Source organism: Lissotriton helveticus, chromosome 4_1 (assembly GCF_964261635.1).
Source record: "Lissotriton helveticus chromosome 4_1, aLisHel1.1, whole genome shotgun sequence".
Classification (NCBI taxonomy): domain Eukaryota; kingdom Metazoa; phylum Chordata; class Amphibia; order Caudata; family Salamandridae; genus Lissotriton; species Lissotriton helveticus.
In genome coordinates this window covers 1,786,426,643-1,786,446,496 of record NC_136063.1, presented here as the reverse complement: position 1 = coordinate 1,786,446,496, position 19,854 = coordinate 1,786,426,643, and the positions used below count along the sequence as shown (strand labels likewise).

At 42.1% G+C, this 19,854-nt stretch overlaps 1 protein-coding gene across 2 annotated transcripts in view; it reads right to left on the bottom strand.

The window, feature by feature from the left end:
* The window catches only part of DIAPH2 (diaphanous related formin 2), a 4,230,744-nt gene that overhangs the window by 3,675,220 nt on the left and 535,670 nt on the right, over positions 1-19,854 (bottom strand). The window lies entirely within an intron of this gene.

Sequence of the window (19,854 nt, the reverse complement as noted above, 5' to 3'; positions counted from 1 at the left end):
TCAGAAAAGATCTTTGTACTGTATAAGGCTGCTCCTATTAGGAAAACTAAAGATAAAATAAAAAAATACTATTTTTGCTAACCTTGGTTTGAGATAAGCCATAGAAATAATTCCATAAATGTGTTTAATATTTATTACAAATCCAAATCAAAGGTGAAGTCAGATGTTTGATAACGGTACAGAAAAAGTACCTTTTAAAAACGTTAGACTGGCCCTCTAACCCTCTCGCCGCTCTCTATCTGTCTATTCTTTATTTTCCCTCTTTTTATAGGCCTCTTGTCTATCTCTTCCAACTTTTTCCTCATTATGATACTTTATACGTTAACCATGGGTCTTGAACTTTCTCCACGATCACAATCCAACGCTATAACAGAGGCAACACGCTGCCGGCCCAACAAGGGGTTTAGGCAACATGCTGGGTAAAAGCTACCTCGATGTGCTTTTGTAACGTTACCCGTACCTCCCCTAAATTGCGTGGCCGGACCTACATAGGGTTGTGGGTCCTATGCAGTGTATACATAGAACCTTTCTTTGTTCTTCATATGAAAATAAAACAGATTTGAATATAAACACACTAGACTTTGCCTGCCTGAAGCTCTAGTTGGATAATTGGCATTAGGCTCCCAGAGCAGAAACAAATGTATAGGCCTTTTGACAGGAAGAACTGGGTGGGAGGTATGTGACTACTCTGAGCTCAGGAAGGGCATATGGGCTGGGATCTTCAGTAACTTGAAAGACATTGGAACTATACCCATTCATAGTTATGTTTAAAGGGAGACCTGTGGAAGTAGAGGCCATTGTTACTTGGCCCAACTGGAGTCAACTTGGCACCAGGTCAGTGGGAGGGAGAGCTGGTCCAAGAACCAGTTTGCTGTGGTTGAGTAGGAAGCAACTGCTCATTTCCCTAGCCACAACCATTGCAGGGACAATAGTCACCTCTAATGGTAGAAGGGTATCACCATGTGGTATTGAATAGTGCACTATGGGAATGTTTGCAAAAAGGTAAACAGGGTGTGCAGCAAAGTGGGAAGGCTTACCATTGGGGACTTTTTCTCATTGGTTAGATAGTGTCCAGTACCCACATAGCTCATCAGAACACTTTCTGGACATGTGGAAGAATAGAAGAGGACAGGACCTGCCGTCTGTGATCTGTAGGGTGGGGTTGTTCCCACTTGAAACCAGGACTGGGCAGTGAACTCCAAGGGTCATTTGGCTGAACTCCGGTGTGGCTACATTAATACAAAAAGCTGCAAGAGACGTTTTTCTTAGGTGACTAGTTGACTACAAACCACAGGACCTGAACTGCACCCTGCATGTGACCTCCGCTACAGTAAGATCTAGAGTCACACTTTTGACCCGGAGGTCAGAAAGTCATAAATGCTGGAACTTAGAAAATGTTTGGACTTCCAGCCCCTCTGAAGCTTCAATGGTACCTTGCGGCAACAGTATCCTATTTCAAGAGATCTTCATTGGATACAGCTTTCAGACTTTCCCTGCTGGTGGATTTTGTGCTCCAGTAAGGTGGCTAAGTTCAAAGGTAGTAATCTTGACCAGGTGAAGGCATGAAAAAAATCCAAGCAACAAGAGAATTTTGATGGGCACAAAATTAGAATTTTCTTGCCCAGAGTTTTCACTACCAAAATGAACAGCTTCAGCAAGACCTAGTCCAAAGGCTATTTGACTCCAAGAGAACTTGCTGTATACTGTCTGCAGCCTTACCCTGATAGAATATTTGGATTCCCATTAAGTTAGAAGGTAAAATATTTGGCCGAGATGACCCGCTTTGTGCATTAAATGCTACTCTGATAATGTACCTAGGATCAGTGACACCTGATTAGCACTTAACGGTTTCCTGGCAGGTTTTGCCCTGATTACTTTATTGGATCATATTCATTTTCATGTCACTTTTCTAAATAATTTAGTCCGATTGCTAATTGGTAGTAGGATTTTTATTGTGTTGTGTTTTGACTTTTTAACTTTTGTGGCCCTGCTAATTACTTACACAATTTTCATTAGGTTAAGCCTGTGTGCTCCGTGCAGTAGCTACAATGGGTAGAGACCGTGTTTATGTATCGAACTTGAGTGTTGGACCTGACAGGGATTTGAATTAATACTTTGGTAGGGCTCACATCCTCCCCAAATAATAGCCCATTTTCAAAAAATAAGGATATAGGCTGGCTTTTTGTGTACCATTCAGTAGTAGCGTCACCAAATAAACTTTGTAACTCTGAACTGGTGTTGACCATAGCTATAGTGACTCAATTTACATTGTGATATCCTCACTACGTGTGCCCGGGACTGTGCTCAAGTATATAGATCATCCTTTGTCAAGAACTTGTTGACTTTCTTTACTTTTTAAAATTCAGACTTCTAAGAGTAGACATTTCACCAAACACTGTTTCTATAGATGATACCTGCACCTTCAAACCTCATATTTGTTCTGGGATCTCATTTTATCTGAAATTCACAATTTTTGTTTTTTAATAAACTTTTAAGAACTCTCAATTATATTTGGACTGGAAAGATAACCAAAATAGTAATAGATACTGTGTGCAATGAATCAGGCCATCATTAATTCCTCCTTTACCTATTTTGTTTTTGTAGAGTTTTATATAGCGCAAACTAGACCAGAAGATATCGGGTATCAGAGCGCTTTACATGAGCACCAGTTTCATTACACAAAGACACATTTCATTTTATGACCTACTTGACTCCTTAGGGACCTCTATCTCTATGCACACCCAACAGTAGTAAGCTCTTCACTCAAGAAACATCGCTTTGTCCCCCAGAACCATTTAGCTTCATCCTACCACTTACTGCCCTCATCCTACCACTTACTGCCCTTTATTGAGAAGCTCATTAAAAAGCTGTCCTCATCAACACCAGTATTTTTTTTAAAACAATCTGTTTTAAAGTCATACCGTACTCGTTTCCATTCTGGCTGTAGCCCTGAGGCATCAGTTTGTTGCATTGCTAGTCAAATCCTAAAATGGTGGTGGACAATGGTCGTGTTAGTAGTCTGATATTACTAGGCTTATTACTGCCTTTCAACACCTTCGGCCAGCAGGTTCTTCTTTGCTGTGTTGTTGAATCCATCCCTGTTGGAACTGCCCTGAAGTGGATTCTATCTTTCTTACATACTGGTAAGTATCAAGTAATTCAGATGGGCTTGTTCACCTCCAAAGTCAGACCTGCCTCTAGGGAAGATCCTCAACGTTTGTCCTTTGCTCCCCTTTGCCACACTTGCTGCATCATATTGGTATATCAATTTGTAATGATACCTAACTTATTTTAAATATCAAAAATGTCCTGGACAGGGGACTCCAAACTTATCAGCAATAAGAGCCACTAATGTTCAATGCAAATCATCCAGCAATACTAGTATTTAGTACAGTGCCCACATCAAACCAGAATACATTAGTGACTACCCTATGTAAATTTACCAACAGTAAAAACATCCATGCTTCAGACAGGATTGCCAGTAGTAATGTAAAAAAAGCTTTGCCAATTTGGAAAACCTGGTCATGGGCAATACATAACAGCCATATCTGCAGTGCCCATGGCACCAAGGTAATAATGTTAATAACTCTTCTCCCCAGTGCTCCATGATTTATTAATCAATACCAGATATATATGTATTTTGGAAATACATTTTTTTTTCACCAAACATCATTTTACGAGTTCTGAAAATACATTTTTGTCTCAAATGCACTCTTAGTAGGCATATATTATTTGATCCAAGCAACATTTTCGGAATTACTAGGCTGGACTGCAACAAAGCAGAGCTACTTACAGGTAGCTGGGGAGCTCCTCGTTGGAGAAGCCTGGTCCAGGATACTGACAGGGACCTGTTTCCTGTAGCCCTGGAAATATTTGAAACTGTATGGCACATAATAGTCTTAAATCAAACCCTTGTTAATGAGAAATTATGTTAACCTTTATTTCCCTTTACACTTGGGACAATTTCCATTGGCTTTTCTCAATAGGATCCTTCCCCAAAACAGTTTTAGACAGTCAAACATCCAGAAGTCCTCTCTCTTTGTCCCCGAGGTCTCTATGTATGAACACGTTCAATGAGTTACTGAAAAGTGTTTTATCCATCTGAGCTCTCTTCACCTTATCTTTTTTTTTCCTGTACAAGACTCACACTATACTACATGTTGTCTTCCTTGCTATTAAAGCAAAAAAACTAAAAAACGACTAAATTACAGCATATCCAGAACACTCTGACCTGGGCAATGTTCCATCAACGTAAAAGTGATCATGTCTTGGAACAACTTTGCTCTGTTCATTGGTTACAAATAAATAAAAGGGCTGCTTTTCAAAACACGATGTTTTGTCTTTAATCTATCTTGGTCTCCCTACTGCTTAGCCTTACCCCCTTTACGCATAATTGTTTTCTCCACTCTTCCACTCATAGGTGCATAGTTTTCCGCAGCTTCACCAAGCACCTTCTGGAGACAAGACCTTTAGAGACTTAGGTCCACCCTATGGAATAAACTTTCCCAGGTGCTCAGAGCTGATAACAATCTTCTTAAATTCATAAGAAATTTTAAAACATTGCTGTTTGATTAAAATTTGCCTTGAACCTCAGTATTTCAGGTACACATTACCTATTTCGCAATTAGCTCCAAGAGACCTCTCTAGCATATATGCCTGCGCCCAAATATAGATATAGGGTGCCTGATTACATAAACTGCTCGGACGATACTGTTTTTTGATCATGTCTAACTTGTACTCAATTTTTATTTTGAACCACATGGCTTTTGGTAAAGGTGTGCCACTATGCTCCTTTTCGGAGCACAGGCCAGTGTTGTTGTTTCTGATTGACACAAATATATGTTTAATTTAGTTGCTTTAGAACAGCAGTTGGCACTGTAAAAAGAAATGTATCAAAACATAACACTCTTGAAGTATTTCATATTCTGCTAAAGAGCAATGATTAGAACATTAAAACAGAGAAAAATAGAACCACCAGGCAATTTAAATGATCAAACCATACTTTCTGAAGTTGCACAGAAAAAAAGCTTACCGCACTAATTAGACTCAAACTCGTTAGCAAAAGCCATTCTTTGAAATTACAGGGAGGAACTTTTCAACAAAGTAAAAATAGTAGCAGCAAATTAGAAGAAAAGGGGAGGAGGAAGAGAAGAAAAAGAAAGGAGGGCTAAGAGAAAGAGTGGAGGGTGAAGGGGAGCTGAGAGAAAGGATAGAGGGAGATGAAAAAGGGTAAGGTTATGAATGAAGGAGAGAAAGAGAGGCATGGGAGTGATTCAAATAGATGGAGAGTGTGAGCAGAAGTATAAGAGAGACGGATTATAAAGAGTCATGAAGGTAGTAATGTTTGCATGAATATGGTATTTCCATAGTGCAAACCTAGCTAAAAGGTAGTGTAGCACTGTTGGTGGTGGCTGCCACGTACTGAGGGAGGTGGGGCTGGGGGGATGGAGAAGCAGAAAAAAATAAATAATAAAACATTAACCTTGAGGCACGACGCGGCATCCTGCTCCACTGGTCGTCTCCCTTCCAGGCAGACCCCAACACGGGACCACGAAACTGAATTCACCAATCCTGGCATGTCTCTCAGCATGAGAGATAGGTCAGGATTAGAGGAAGTGGTCTCTTGCTGAGCCCCTAAGAGCACTGGAGGCCTGTGCTTTCTCTAACCCAACTGTCTAAAACTGCTGGTTTAGAGAACATTAAAATGTGCATGTCTCGCTTGCAGTCCCAAGACGACCGACAAATGAGACATGCACATTTTAAAGAACACTGTCACAGCTCCCTGCTGCTACCACTCGGCAGCACTGGACCTGCCCCATCCTGTCACTCAGTTCAGGATGGATCAGCAGCTCAAAACTAAAATGGTAATAAATAAACTTTATTTCCATTTTATTTTTCAGCTCTGGCCTGTGGGGCAATGCTCCTCTACTCAAATGGAGGAGCCACCCCTGAGCACTGCACATGGTCAAAGACAAGTATAAATTCAATGAGTAGAAGGAAAGGAAGCTGGTTTGTGGACTGTTAATGCATTGTAACATACTGTTGTTTAAGAGATGGGTCTTTCACTCTTTCTTAAATTGGAGTAGCATTGAAAAGGTTCTGCCGGATATGGCGATGTTATTCCAGATCCCAGTTGAATGGATGGAAAATGTCTGCTTCCTTGTTCAAACTCAGTCTGCAATCTACTTGTGTACTCGCTGTGCATGCACCAAGATCCAGCAGAGATAGTAAGACTGTCTCCATGATGAGCTGGAGTGTTGGTCATATATTTTTTAATGAAGCAGGTGGTTTGAAAGATTGTGTAGCATGGCGAAGAGAGGCAATGAAGTTCCAGCAAGACAGGGGTGATGTGATCACATTTCTTCAGGCTCTTGATAGGACATGTTGCGGCATATAGGATGCCTCTAAGGTTTGACAGTGTGGAGTCTGGTAGGCCATGAAGTAGGGAATTGCCTTCATTCAGATGCATGAGTACAGAGGCTTGGACAGCAGTTCTGCAGTTGATTTCTGGAAGAAATGGTATGACTTTCTTTAGAAGAGAGAGCTGTTACAAGAAAGTCTGTTTTTGGAAATATGTTCCTTCAGAGTGAGGTTTGTGTTCCGGGTGAATGCAAGTGACTTGCCATTTGGTGAATGTTGGGAATTGAAGCAGTCATGGTTCATGCCATTGATCTAGGTTTGCACTGTATCTTCTTTATTGATATTGGAAAATAACAGGAATTATGTCTTGGTTGGGTTGAGCTTCAGGAGGGCACTAGACATCCAGCTCTGGATGAAGTGCAAGGAAAATTTGAGGCTTTGGATTTCTGAAGCAGAGGAGATTTTCAAGTAGAGTTGTGGGTCATCCGCATATTGGTGACTCATGATTCTTGGTGCTTTTTCACTTAAGTCATTAAAAATTCATATCTCCAGGTTCCTTTTTGGACGTTTTTCATTTTGTAGTCATTTTACTTATTACACTTGCCTCTATTTTTTTTTTATAAATTGAGATAAGATTTGTATTGTGTGTGTTTTTGACTTTTGAAATGTTTTGGTATTTATAAATGCTTTACATATTTTATGGTAAGCCTGGCTGCTCTGTGCCATAGTTACCAGAGACTGAGCGCAGGTGTACATCAGTGAAACCATTGCCTGGACCAAACAAGTTAATGACTGTTGGAAAATAGCCCTCTCTGAAGGTTCACCCCAAACTTTTTGCCTTCCTCCACCTCTTTTTGCCTTAGGAAAATTTACCACTGCTTACCAATGCAAACGAGCATGTGCTTCTCCCCTAAACATGATGACGTGTGCATACCTGATTGGCATATTTGTTGTACAGGTAAGTCTCTTGTAAAGTGGTATACCATATACCCAGGGCCTGTACTTCAAATGCTACTAGTGAGCTGCAGCGCTGATTGTGTGAAGGGAAGACAATGAGTCACAGGTACCAAAGAGTATATTTATTTAAAGGATAAACAGGTACAGAAAGCCGGCCTGGTCAGCAGCGCCCGAGGCACCAGGAGCAACTGCCACAAAAGGAACACTCGTGGCATGAGGCTCTAGTATACACTCCAAATGACATCACACAGAGACACTAAGCCAGCATCACCACACCAAAACTTCAAAGCACCGCGTCATATCGAAATTAAGTAATTAAAAAAAATCAGGACACACTCTTTACCACCCGCAAACATGTGTGCCTCAGTGACAACTAAAATAGTACTTACAGTTTACCCAAAAAGTGCAAGCTGAAAGGGCTCAAACTGGTACCTCATAGGGCTGCTCAGGATTTAGTTCCGTCTTCCGACATCTAGTAAAAATGTCACACTGATGAACGTTCAATCTATCCCGTCTTCTGTCACCACTGACGGGAAGACGATGAGTCACAGGTACAAAAGAGTATATTTATTAAAAGGATAAACAACTACAGAGAGTCGTCCTGGTCAGCAGCTTCACAAGAAGCAACTGCCACATAAGGAACACTCGTGGCACGAGGCTCTAGTAAACACTCCAAATGACATCATGAAGAGACACTAAGCCAGCATCACCACATTGTGCCACCCACAGAAGTAGCCTTTCAAACCTGTCTCAGGCCTGCCAATGCAGTGCGCATGGGTACAGTTTACCCCCACTTCGACTTGGCATTTAAAACTACTTGCCAAGTTTGAAACTCCCCTTTATTACACATACGTTGCCCCCAAGGTAGGCACTAGGTAACCTTAAGGTACAGGGTGCTATATAGGTCAAAGGTAGGACATGTACCTTAATGTCATGCATTTCCTGGTAGTGACAGCCAATTTCATGTTTCACTACTGTTAGGTCTACCCCTCTCATAGGCCAACATTGGGAATTCCTTATTAAACTTTTAAGCTGTAATTTCTCATCAAAGTGGAGTAGTGCTGCTTTTTTAATCAACAGTTTTCTTAGTTTACTATAATAGTACATTTCCTTTGTTTGTTTGTTTGTCACGTTTGTGTTTGTTTTTGTATCGCGCATAGCTCACCCATTAGGTCTCGTAGCGCTGACAGATGGATAAAAACAGAAACAGTATGTATGGAAGATGGATGACTAAGGTTTGAAGAGCAGAGTTTTTAGGTTCTTACGGAACATAATCAGATTGGGTTCTGCTCTCAGATCTAGGGGAAGTGAGTTCCAGAAAGAAGGACCAATTTTTGAGAAACATCTGTCCCCGTTCTTCACTGTACGGACTCTAGGCGTCTTTAGCAGTAGTTGGTTGGAGGAGCGAAGATTTCTCGCTGGGCTGTATCGGTGCAATTTGTCTCTGATATATGCCGGTCCTTGTCCGTTTAAAGATTTGTGGACTAGGCAGCAGACCTTGAACTTTATGCGTCTGTTAACTGGTAACCAGTGTAGTTGATTCAGACAGGGGGCAGACGGGGTTCTTGGTGGAAGGTCCAGTGCTAGCCTAGCCGCGCTGTTCTGAATGGTCTGTAATTTAGCTATATTAGAAGCATTTATGTCCGCAAACAATGCATTGCCATAATCCAGCCGGCTGGTTATTAAGCTTTGGATTAGTGGTCTTCTGCTAGTTAAAGGAAGCCATTTGAATATTTTTCTAAGGCTTCTCATAAGGCCTATACAGGTGTGTACCACTTTGTTAACGTGTGGTTGCATTGTGAGTTGGTCATCCATTGTAATTCCTAGGTTTCGGACTGTACTTTTAGGGAGGGGGCATTGACCAAGTTCAATGGGCCACCAGTCCTGTTCCCATATTTGGTGTGCCTTTCCGAACAGCATTATTTCGGATTTTTCTGCATTAAGCATCAAAAAATTCTCGGTCATCCATTTTTTGATGGCCACCATGCAGGACCGGAATCTGATTTTGGTGTCGCCTGGGTCGGGGCCCATGGTGACCAGGATCTGTGTATCGTCAGCGTATGAAACTGTTTGGAAGCCATGTTCCCTGATTATCTTGGCTAGGGGGGACATATAAACGTTAAACAACGTTGGGCTCAGGATTGAGCCCTGGGGGACGCCAATGTTGTTATCTGTGGTATCAGACAGGAAGGGACCGGTTTTAACTCTAGATTTCCTGTCTGTCAGGTAGCTTTGTAGCCAGCCCAGCGCCTTGCCCCCGACACCAACCCCCACCAGTCTCTGTATTAGTACTGTGTGGGAGATGGTGTCGAACGCTGCGGAGAGATCCAGCAGAATCAGGATTGCTGATTTCTTTGAATCAATGGCAAGGCGGATGTTATCTACTATTTCGAGTAGAGCTGTTTCCGTACTGTGGTGGGCTCTAAAGCCTGATTGGGTGGCGTCCAGTATCTTGTTGTCTTCTAGATGTTTCATTAGTTGGGAGTTTATAGTTGCCTCCATCATTTTGCCAAACAGGGGGAGGAGGGCTATTGGGCGATAATTAGAGGGAGTTGTGTGGTCAGCATTGGTTTTTTTGATAATGGGCCTGATCGTTGCTTCCTTCCAGCTGCTTGGAAATGTACTTTGTGCGAGAGAGGTATTAAAAAGAGTGGTAAGTTCAGTCGCTATAGCTGGTCCTATTTTGGCTAGAATTTGTGATGATGCTGAGTCTTTTGGGGATCCTGATTTAATCTTCCCTAGATTCTTTATTACCATGTCTATAGTAAAGGGGTTGAATTCTAGTAGTTGCATGGTGGGTATCGGATTCTCCATATGTGGAGGATACAGGGAATGTGGAGCATCAGTGTTGGGGGTGGAATTAGGGAAGGTCATATATATATTATTTATTTTGTCCTTAAAATATACGGATAGCTGGTTTGCCCATTCCTGGGATTCAAGTGCGTTTGCATGGCAAGGTAAGGGGTTCGTGAAGTCTTTCACTATTTTATATAGTGTTTTTTGGCAGCTCCCTGCTTGATTTATTTTGTCGGCAAGATAGGTTTTTTTGCTGTTGCTATATTCGCCATATATTCATGGTGTGAGGTTTTGTATTTGGCTTTGTCGTCTGAGTTTTTGGTTTTTCTCCAGCGCCTTTCTAAAGCCCTAGTAGCTACTTTTAATCTCTTCAGTTCTGGGGTAAACCAGGGACTGCTTTTTGTGGGGCGTTTAGTTGGGCGCTTGGGAGCTATTATGTCGAGAGTTTTCACAATGGCTTTGTCTAAGTCCACTGCCATCTGATCCGCCGATTGGGTGGCAGGGGGAGGAATGAAATGCCTCTGGAAAGTCTCTATCTGTATTTTTGTCCATGATCTGGTCAGACTCGATTGTTTAGGGGGTCTGGGGTGCTGTGAGTTTAGCTTGATGGAGAATTTTATAAGTGAGTGATCGGTCCATAGTACAGGAATGAGATCATTAATGGATACTTGTTGCGAGTTAGAGCAGATGATATCGAGGCAGTGTCCCGCAATGTGCGTCGGGCCTGTCTCTAGTATTTTCAGATCTAATGCATGTATACTGTTGCTCAACTCAGCAGTATGGTGATCAGTTTGACATTCTAGGTGGTAGTTTATGTCTCCCAATAGCAAGAAATTTTTACATGCAAGGACATGGGGTGTAAGAATATCTAGCATTTGGGCGGCGAAATTCGCTTTAGTGGTGGGAGGTCTATAGACCAGAGCACCCTTCCAGGATTCAGTGTTATTGAGTAGTAAGGAAAAAAGTAAGAATTCGCCCCAGGGCGCCAGATGAGTCTCTATGGTAGTGATTTTTATGTGCTCTTTAAATATGATGGCGGTTCCACCACCTCTTTTAGATTTTCTATCCAGTCTAATGATCTTATAGCCCTCAGGTAAAGCTGTGGCTATGTCTGGGGTGGAATGGTCTTGAATCCATGTCTCTGTCATGAAGAACAGATCAGGAGTTTCTTGATCGAGCACTGCCCAGATTTGTAAGGCGTGCTTTGGGAGGGAACGCACATTGCCATAAATGCAGGTTAGAGCAGGGGGTGTGGTTATTTGGGGAGGTTTTGGGGGGCTGGTGTTTAGAGCTAGTATCTGGTCCTTCGTATAGGTGATCATTTTATAGTATTGGCTATAGTACCTGGGGGACGGACGAACGAGGCGTCGTGCGTCGGTTCTCAGGCGGTGACAGGCGAGGACAGGCCTTGACTTTGACGCGACTTAGACGCGCCGCACGCGCGCCGCTGCGCGTGTCCGCTCTGCGCACTCACTTTTGAAGTGTGGTGGGCGGGACCTCGCGCCGATCAAGCTAGACCGCTAACCGGTGGTAGCCGGGAGTGTACAGGCGAGCAAAAACACAATTTGGCTTCTCACAATGCTATGCCCCCAATGCAGTGTACAATTACAATTAACCCGTTTTCCTAGCGGTTTCCGTTGCGACGCTGTCGTCGATCATGAAATGCTCTCAGCAGTTTAAAAACAGATGGTGCGAGTAAAATATTTCAGTGCAATTTTTAAAAGTTGTCTCTGAGGCTTAGCAGCGCCTCCTTCCTTTCCTGATTCAGTTTTGTTAGTGTCTCGGCGGGTCCGCTCTGCGCACTCACTTTTCAAGTGTGGTGGGCGGGACCTCGCGCCGATCAAGCTAGACCGCTAACCGGTGGTAGCCGGGAGTGTACAGGCGAGCAAAAACACAATTTGGCTTCTCACAATGCTATGCCCCCAATGCAGTGTACAATTACAATTAACCCGTTTTCCTAGCGGTTTCCGTTGCGACGCTGTCGTCGATCATGAAATGCTCTCAGCAGTTTAAAAACAGATGGTGCGAGTAAAATATTTCAGTGCAATTTTTAAAAGTTGTCTCTGAGGCTTAGCAGCGCCTCCTTCCTTTCCTGATTCAGTTTTGTTAGTGTCTCCTTTCACCTACCGCTTACAGCACTTGGAACATGGGTACTGTAATCGATAAACAAGTAGCTTTTTCATGTTTGATATGGTTGGCAATGTAATGACAAATCCTCATTACTGGTGAAGTTGGATTTAACATGTGAGTAGTGTGCGACCCCACCCCCATTTGTAACTATTAGAAAGTGGACATATCTCTGTACTTACTGCTCTTTGTGCCAGACAGCCTGTCTCCAATACACGTCGAGGTGATAGCTACACTTTGTGCGTTCACTCTAGACAGTCACAAACACAGGAAGGGCTGGGTTTGACTGAGCACTCATCTGCATTCTGATAGCCTTCCTTGGCAGGAAGGGGGAGAGGGGGCTCACACTTACATCTGAATAGGCTGTGCCCTGTCCTCACATAAAGCACTGATTTACCTTCCCACGGTTAGCCGGGCAGACAGGGTTGGGCTAAAAGTGATCTTTTTGCACATAAGACGGTTCCTTTGAAGTCACTCACACCTCAAAGACACTTTTGGAGCTGTAACCAGACATCACTGGCTCTACATCTGCACATTGCCAGAAGGACTGCCACTTTCCTTACTGTTCTGCAGTGTTGGCCTGCTGCTTGCTGAGCTGCAAGAGGGACTGCCACTTTGCTATCTGCCTTGCTGTATCGGCCTGCTGCTCGTTACCTCTGAGACTTTAAGTGTAATGCAAAGGCTTGTTGGTTGCCCCCTGTTCTCGAAATCTCAGGGACATCAAAGAATTCAATTTTGTGCTTTATGTATTCCCCTGTTGCAAGAGCTGTCATGGAAGAATCAGAGAGATCCCAGTGCTTCGCTCTACATAAGGGAAGGATTTTGTGTCCCGAGATCGAGCGCTAGACTTTGCCAGCACAGGCTGCAACCACTGCTCCTAAACCAATGCCCCAGAATTGAGGGAAGCCCTCCTGACACATTGCTGTACAATCCAGCTTCCACTTGACGATGCGACCGCATTGCACGCCTACAGGGAGGCATCATTGTGCCCTCGTCAGCTGCTCCAAACCACCGAGGATAATCCAGACCGGCCTTGATCGACACCACTTGTTTGACACAGAGGGTCCCCAGTGATGCAAGGACAGCTTCGACTAAAAAAGGTACTGTGCCCTGGGTCAGGACCCACAAGGTCCTCTGAGATCATACAGCCCACATGGCAGATCATAGTTGCTCATACTTTTCTGTTTCCGCATAACTATTTTGTTGCATACGTGTCCTGAGTGATCCGTGGCGTATTGCTGATTGGGGGTGTCAGCGTTCACATGGTATGGAGCCTGCTGGGATCCCTATTTAACCACTTTGGTCTGGTGAGACAGCAACGAAGGCAGCAATCATGAGTGCTTCTTCCCAGCATTCCCCGTTAACATTACCGTAATCTTCCTGAAGGAAGCAAATTTGTTTCTGGCACTGTGATTTTCCCTACCTATTTCTGAAACGTTAAAAATTGAGAACTGATTGAATCACTATTATTTTGATCTCGTTTCCCTCAGTTTACAGAGTATAGACTTCGAAATGTGTATAATTTGAGAAGTAACCAATGTATTTCTATTGTTCTGGTCTTGTTTTGAACCTAATATAATACCTATTTTTATAAAACCTGTGTGGAGTCTTTTTGTGGTGTATTCATTGAGTTACTGTGTTGTGTTTGGTACACAAATACTTTACACAGTGCCTCTGTTGATAAGTATGCCTGCTCTGTGCCACACTACCAGAGGGTGAACACAGGTTATCTTCGTTGTGTATCTAGCTTCCACTGACTAGAGTTGTGGGTCCCGTCTGGCTAACCTAATCCAACCAGAAACCCCATTTCTAATAATGATTTTGTTAATTATTGTGGATTTCCATCTATCCCTATTAATAATTCACTTTCTTATAAAAAGTTAATAATTTTCAGTGCAAGTTGGAGACTACATGCCATAGAAATCTACTATCAGACCAAACGTGTAAGTAATTTCCAAGCCATCTGGTGAACATAAGATAATAACTAATATCTATTTATATAGTGCTTTATAACACTTTTTTAAATGTATTTCTGATGCAGCAATAACAGGTTTTAATATAACACAATTAATAAAACTAATTTGACTGGCACAGTTTAGATAGAGCATGGACTTTGATTAACAAAATGCTAGGGGCACACAGAAATTATATTACACGGTTGATCCATTATTCCACACTTAGTCATTTAAAACCTAGTTTCAGAGAAGCTATAGGTAGAAATTCCAAAAAGTAAGCAGTAAACACTATTTTTTCTTGTTCTGGTGTTGCCTATATGATTCCCTGGGCCAGGTTTAGCAAGGAAAACAAACACTTATGGCTAGACTCTATTGAGCTCCATGATAAGATCTCTGATTACAGATGAGATGTTACAAGCTATAATGAAAACACCGTAGTGACTACGGTCCAACACATCAAAAGTCAAAATAATCGTTCTAATGTGCAGTTGAATTATTGATGTTTTAATGTTTTTTCATGTTGGTGTGTTGAATTTACTGCTTCTACGAGTGTCTTTCCACCGAGATTCACAGCTGCTACTGGTCTGCGTGTCCCAAAATTGGAAGCAAAATGGAACAACACATAAATAATTGTACAATATTTATGAAACATTTGCATATTTCTTTTGCCCAGACACTTTTCTCCACAGGCCAGCAATGGCTCACAATTCTCACGCTATCCTAGTGACAACTGAATAATGTCAGAAAGGCTTTCATCTGTCCCGGTGTTCCGATTTGGCAATTTCCTGCCCCATCTATCAGCTGCAAAATCTTTTTAATGATTACGCCTATGTCAGAGCGAATGCTTTTGATTGCATGCTGATAAATAAAAAATGTATCCCTTTCAATTAATGCTATCTTTACCAGCCATTCCGTAGATCTCCGACCCCTCGAAATCTACTTAAAGACATCTAAGGAAAACCTTTAGTCACAATGGTTGGGTGAACTCCTCTGGGTGAAAGTTCAAAGGCCACATTAGATCGCGTTTGGATGAGGCTACATTTAAATGCTATGTGAGATTCCTCTGTGGTTTAACATTTTTTCCATGACTGTTTTCACACTAACGTCCATAGAACGCAACACACGAGTTACTATTTTATTTGTGGTTTCACAGAGATTACATTTATTAGACAATATGTTTGTGCATATTAGAAAGTCAGTATGCCCAGACTAATTCTGCTGCCTTCCTCTTCTAATGACAATAGGCAGGACTTCCCTTACTAACATCTTCATTTAACATTTAGACAAAACAGCTTAAAAACTTGCAATATTTCAGGAGATGAAACCTAACAGAGGCATGCATGTCTCACAAAGCAAATCTTCTATGCATACATTATTTGCAAGTGGTATGATAAGGCTTCTGTTACACTGGGAAAAAAATTACTTTAACTAGCACTGGCAATGAAAATAGATCTGGAATGTATTTAATGCACCCATACAGGCACACTGCTCACTCTGCACTCATATGGGCAGAGTATTTACCTCTGGTCTACTGGGAACAGCAAACTACCCTTAATGCATCAGATCTACAGTGGTCCTGGTGTACAATAAAACAAATGACCTTCCCCACAGCGGTCCAAACCGTCTACCCAAAAACATCAGACTGTCTTTTTTTCAATTGACTCATTCTCTTTCTCACCACTCATGCTCTTCCTCAATTTACACAATCAGTTACATCTCCTTTAGTTGGTCTTCCATGTTCTTCGCTCCTTGAAAACTGTGCTTTTTCACATAACTCGCCTCGTTGTCTCTACCCACAACAATCAGTTCTTATCTACACAAATACCTATTGATCCCTCTGAGTTGGTTGACACTACTGATCACTCTACTCTGCTTTCTACCTAACTATACTTATCTTCAGTGGCATACATCGGATTGTTCCTTTTGCATCAAATGGGGCTCCATGCTCTCCACACTCACTACACTACTGATTGTTGTTACCCAAGCCTCTGTCCTGTGCCTAATCCCGTTTTTGAATCATATCACCTCCGTTTCTATCAGTACCTCTGCAGGCACCCCTAACCATTGAGCAGTACCTTAAAAAACCCTAATGAAGGATGGTGCAGGCACAAACTGCAACCACCATGTGGGGGCTTTAATAAGCCCTTCAAGGACTGCTGTGCAGGGCATTACTGCAAAGCACAGTCAGTTTGAATACACTTGGACAAACCAAGAGGACTTTCTCAATTTCTTTAATATTAATCTGCTCTCTCCTTTGGGCAATGGTCAAAGAAGAGTAGTGGTCAGAGTTAAACCACTACAGTTGAAGACAACAACTAAATTGCACAATTGATCTACCTCCATGTTAAAATCTGCTAAAAGAAACTTGTAAAAATACATATAGTGTACTATAAAGGAGCTGCGTGCTGAATTCAGCATGGTGCTAGCTGTGCATGCATTCTTTGGAACCACTGAAGTTGGGACTGCTGCTGTGTACGCCTTGTACAGATATGTTGTGACTTTAAGAGCAGCAGTGTGTTACTGAGAACTGCCATTTCTGCTGCCATATTGCAATGTACAATGATTAACGTTCCATAGAAATTGGAAAAAGAAAACGGACGGCTCAGTGAGTTTATTAGGTGAAGTGGATGTATGGCCTCTCAGAGTAATATGCAACCCCTTAAATTAAATCAATCAATCTAAATACATAAATGGCCATTATGCATGTCAGAAACACCCTCATTCACCATGCTAGCCACAGTAACTTGCAGTGTCAGTTTACCATACCAATATCTTTGTGAGAACACAAGCCAAATGTGTTAGATTGTCTGTTGAAACTTTCACTACTCTGTCTATATGCAAGTCAGCTACTGATGAACATTTGTATATAAAGTGAATGTGCCAATTCGGTATACTGAAGATTATGTTGGATCTTATATTTTATCAATCACCAAAAGAAAAAAATTACAAACACTCTAGTCTGGTATTAAAAAAGAAGGCAGAAGTCACAGAGATGTAGCGCAGTGCCACCTAGCTGTAACAACTGAAGTGCACAATCACCTGACATATCCACACAGAGGCATTGTGGCATCCAATTACACATCAAGAAGCAACATTTGTGACTATAAATACAGGGCATCAGGAGCACAGTGGAAGGTACTCTATGAACAAACAAAGGAGAAAGGAACTAATGGGAGTCATGTCTGGCTCTATGTGCACTAACATTTAATTCTCCCAAAAAATTAAATGATATCCTCCTGCATCATTGTGCCTCCACTCCCACAATTCATTGTTCTTCATTGAGAATTCAGGCACAGTATAGTTTGGCACACGATTTATTTAATGGAAACACCTTGAGATAAACACTGCTTTCATTTCAAAAAAGCAACTGGGCTACCATATGTGGATGGTGAGTTAGAGACTGGTGATGGTAGACTCAAAGGAAGTGAGCACACTTAAAATAGATCTATCCTCCATTGTTTGTTTGACTACCATGAAACACTTGATCGCACTGCTCTGCGGGTCAATAAACAGTAAGGAGAAACACTCTATTAACAGATTTGATATGGGGGAAGGGTAGGAGGCGCATTAGCTTAAAAAAGCTGCAAGTGAGTACCCGTGCAGGTGGACTGGGAGTTCTGGACCTCCGCGCCTACTATTATGCTTGTCAATTACAGTGGTTGTCATACTGGGTGGCGGGACGTAACCTGCAGGAAATAGGGTATACCCAGGAGGATATTGATGAAGGGAGGCTGCATGCATTTTTGTTACCTAGTCCTATAATGCCAAAAGACCTTCCCCCATTATTGGATACTGCGCTTAAATGCTGGAAGGCGGCACTGCGATACACGCATACACCAATTACATATTCCAGTAATATTCCACTGCTGGGAATACCGTTGTTTAGCGATACACTCACTAAACGTAGAATAGCACCTTGGGAGGAAGTAGGGATCAGTACGGTGGGTGACTTATTCAATAACTAGTTGCTATTAGACTACGATGCGTTTGTACATGAAACAGGTGCACCGGCTCACTTATACTTGCTATACGCTGCACTGTTTCAGTATGTTAAAAAACACTGGGCGCCGCAAAGGATGGAACCACCCAGCAATGAACTAATTAAGATGGTGCATTATATGGGGAGAGGTAGACACTTGATTCGTTGGTTGTATGCGGGTATCAGCGCCCACACAAGAGACCCCTGGTAAACATTAAAAACTGCTTGGGTGGGAGATATAGGTAGGAACATTACAGATAGGGAATGGACGGCCATAACGGAGCGTCCCAGAAAGGTATCGCGAAACTCAAAATTCAAATTTATTCAAACAATGGTACTGCACCGTGCTTACTTGTCCCCAAGTCGGATGGATAAGATGTTTCCGCAAAAACGACATATCTGCCCGCGATGTAAGAAGGCAGGAGCAGACCTGTTGCATATGATATGGGCATGTCCGGTTATAACTGGATACTGGAATACGGTTCGGACAGTAACTGGGGCGGTAACACAATGGGAGATACAGGATACTGTGGAAGAATGCATATTGGGGCTACACAAACATGCAGCGAAATATAAGGTCCAATACCGTTTCATAGACCGGGCACTAATATTAGCTATTAGAACGCTAACGATGCGATGGAAATCGGCTAAGCCTCCCAATATTTTACACTGGAGTACAAAGGTGATAAGATGGAGCACTGCAGAGGGTGCAATGTTGCGTAGGGAAGAAATCAGAGGGTTACGTAAGATACCGATATCGTTAGAATGGGAAGTCATGTTAGCCGCACTGACGGAAAATGAAATAGACCGGGTTAACTAAAGAACATCCTCCCGTGATGTAATGTGTCGCCCATGCCTGGTGATTGAATGTCAATGCAATAAATGTGTGGTTATATACGCATCTATATGATAAGAGATGTCATTGTAAATACTGGTAACGGTTCTGCCAATGTAACACAGAATGTACCTGCAGTCAAAGGTTGGGGCGGGGGGATTGAAGGGGAGTGGAAATGGGTAAATGTTATTGCAAATAAGTATAGTTGTGCACATGTGAGATAAATTATTTGGAGATTGCTGTATCAGCTGGCTTAAAGACGATACAAAAAGGTTTAATATACAATGTCAAACATACTGTACCGAATATAGTAAATACAAGCATCAATGTTAAAACCTGTATATGTAAATGTGGCGCACGATGTGCAATTTGAAAACAACAAACCCAATAAAATCTGTTTAAAAAAAATAAATTCAAAAAAACAGTAAGGAGGGGGGGGTGTTGAAGAATTAATTTACCATCAGTTACTAAGAACCTACTAAACCCTAAATGTGGACGTTTAACAATATCACTATCAATAGCATTATTACTTGCATAGGCAAAGTTATCAATGCACTGAAGGTCTCATTTAAGAAAGAATATTTGAACTCCCATATTTCATGGCGATAAAGAGGACCGTATTCCTCCAATGTTATGTGTGTATTTTTCACAGCTCCATATACATGTGTCGAGTGTATTGGATCACACTTTTAGAGAGCAATGAACCATAAACTCAAGAACAGTTTATGCTAAACTCATACATGTGACTACACTGGCTACAAAATCCCAATACCGTGGATCTGTGGATAACTCTAAGATCGCATTTGATAGTATAGCCCCTCATTGACTTCCCATAGAGAAACAAA